The 2,851-nt window shown below is 43.7% G+C and overlaps 1 long non-coding RNA gene across 1 annotated transcript; it reads left to right on the top strand.

Annotated features, from left to right (window-relative positions):
- Window positions 1-363: 363 nt before the first annotated feature.
- On the top strand, window positions 364-2,459 carry LOC106727339. Its single transcript, XR_001363505.1, has 2 exons — window positions 364-543; window positions 1,094-2,459. It is a non-coding gene; the product is annotated as an uncharacterized LOC106727339 (long non-coding RNA).
- The last annotated feature ends 392 nt before the right edge of the window (window positions 2,460-2,851 follow it).

The following is a 2,851-nucleotide window of genomic DNA, read 5'->3' as shown; positions in this document are numbered from 1 at the left end:
TTCATTATAATCACCAGTTCATTCTGTACATCAGATTATTTATTCACTTGATTCTTAGATTCACTTGTTGATAGATGCATGTTTGTTGTTCACAATTTGTATCTTTACCTTTTTCTTCTTCCTCCTCTTAAAGGATACCTTTCAGCATTTCGTATAATACTGGTTTAGTGGTGATGAACTCCTTTAGCTTTTCCTTATCTGTGAAGCTCTTTATCTGACCTTCAATTCTGAATGATAGCTTTGCTGGATAAAGTAATCTTGGTTGTAGGTTCTTGGTATTCAGCACTTTGAATATTTCTTGCCACTCCCTTCTGGCCTGCAAAGTTTCTGTTGAGAAATCAGCTGACAGTCGTATGGAGATGATCCTGGCGGCTGCTTTCTCGTTTCTGTTTTTAGGGTGCGTGTATCAAAGCCGGGAACAGTGACACAAGGAAGGGCTTAGGGTGGAAGAAGCTGCAGGAGAGAGCCTGGGCGGGGCTGCTGTGGCTCCCTGGAAAGTCAGAGAAAAGGGGCCTTGGAGACAGATTCCGGGGCTGGCCTGGGGTGAGCTGCCACTGCCCGTTGCTCCCGTGATTGCAAGTCTCTTGGGGACCCTTACAGTTTAGGAGAGGCAGCCTGAGAGGAAATAAAGGGGTAGCCGTGCTCCTGGGAGCGCGTGGTGGCGGCGGCGGCTGTCTTATCGTGGATCCCCGGCGGCTCACCCTTTTTCTGTTCAGTTGGGTGGGGTCAGACCATTTGGTTGCTAAGTTCCCTCCCATTTCCAACTTTGCAACGTTAACACACTAAGACCAATGAAAGATGTCTAAGTTAAGCCAGAGGTAAATTTTGTACAGTAATTTAATGTGCTCTAGTGAGAGAAAATAGTCTGTTTTCTAAATGTAGTCCAGGAATTATGCCGTTTATTATAGAGAAATACATTATTTCATTGTTACGGAAGTCATAGTTAAGAAAGACATACTCCCCCCCGCCCCCGCAAAAAAAAGAAATCACCTACAATCCTACACTGAACAGCTCAGTGGAATAGTAGAGATAATCCGTCTTTGGATAAGTTTTTACATTTGACTCTGGTATTTGGTCATTTGCTTTTTTGCAGTTTATAGTAAACACTCCCATTTTTCTATATGAGAAGGAGTTGCAAAGCATTCCATTTGGTGCAGTGATTCTCAGCCTCTGGGTAAGAAAGTTATCAAAGTCTCCTGGTGGGCTTTTTCACATTGCACCTGCCATGGCTCCTGCTTCCTAGTCTGACTTTTCTTCCTTGGTAGGGAGCTCGACTCCCTGACCGAGAATCGCTACAATAGGAAGCACACGTGGAGGTATTCCATCCCTGCTTTTAAGTTTGTTCAGGTATTTTGTAAGTCCCGCTGAGTACCAGGAACTGTCTTAGCTACTGGGGAATCAGGACCAAAACAGTAGCTCTGCAGGCGTGGAGCTTACCTTTTGTATAGCATGTGCCACAGAGAAATCTCATTTATTTGGCTACCATTGCAGATGCCAACCCAACCAGAGATCATATAATTAAGCACATGCTAATAACTCTTTGAATAAGAATAAAGTGTGGGTAAGTGGGGGGCAGGGTGCTGTGTTATACCAGGTATCTCTGATGTGACATTTGAGGAGATACCTGAGGTAAGGGAGCCAGCTGTGCAGTATGTGAGGCAGAGCATGAGGTGGAAAAGCCCCCAGGCTGGAGTGTGCTCCATGTCTTTAAATGTCAGCAAGGATGCCGCTGTAACCAGAACTCAGTGAGCAAAGGGAAAGTGGTAGAAGATGAGATCAGAGAGGCAACTAGAGGTCCCGATCTTGTAGGGCCTTGTGGGCCACGAGAAGGGCTCAGCTTTGCTCAGAATGAGATGGGAGCCTTTGAAAAGTACTAAACAGAGATAGGACATGATCTTAACTTAAATTGCACAGTGATCACTCAGGCTGTTATGTGTAGGGGTACAGAGATAGAGCACAGGGACCAGTTTAGAAGTTTGGTTCAATACCATAGTCTAGAGAGGTGCCTATGGAAATAAGTGGATATATTTTCCTTGAAAGTGTTAAACAAGAAGGTGGCTAACACCGACTCATCAGTCAGTGGATGAGCCTTTCCACTAGAGTAGGTAAATTCTCTTCCAGTTGTTTGTTCATGTTCAGTAAAAACAAGACTAATTTTTGCCTGTTTTTCACCGTAGGTACCAGCATGTGCTACACAGAAATCTCATTTATTTGGCTACCATTGCAGATGCCAACCCAACCAGTCCTTCAAAAGTGATGGAATAATCTTCCAGGTGGCTGTTGTGAGGAGTAATCGAAAGTAATACATTTCCTATGAAACAGGCAGGATCTTTACCAATTCCACTGCTGAAAACATGAAGGAAATCTCTGTGTCTCTTTTAAGTGTGAAAATGTGAAGAACTAAAATAACTGTATTTCCATGTAAATATTTATTTTAATAATTAAGCAGATTCCCTCAAGTTGCCTCCAGGTGTTTTCTTTCTTGAAATAGGTGTGTTTGGACAACAAAGATGTCATGGGCTTCTTCAAGCCTACTTTCTTAGGTTCAGCCTGAAGAGGAACCTGGGCAGGTGCTTGGCGATCAGGAGGAATTGGTGAGACTCCCGACTGAGACCCTGCCAGTGGAACATGTAACTGTGTTCTCCTTTCTACTAGTTTGTAGTTCTGGACCCCCTGGCCACTCTGGTCAGGTTGCTTGGAAATAAAGCTTGCCTTTCCACACACACACACAAAAAAAAAAAATTGAAGGGGAAATTAGGAGCTTCACAGACAAAAATAAAGGCCAAGCCAGCAATGCAAGAAATGCTAAAGGGACTGGTGTAAAAAGAAGAAATAAAAAGGGAAGAATGAA

The sequence above is a fragment of the Myotis brandtii genome, unplaced genomic scaffold (assembly GCF_000412655.1).
Source record: "Myotis brandtii unplaced genomic scaffold, ASM41265v1 scaffold41, whole genome shotgun sequence".
NCBI classification, from domain to species: Eukaryota; Metazoa; Chordata; class Mammalia; order Chiroptera; family Vespertilionidae; genus Myotis; species Myotis brandtii.
Note: the sequence above shows the minus strand (reverse complement) of the source record. Positions and strands in the feature narration are given on the sequence as shown.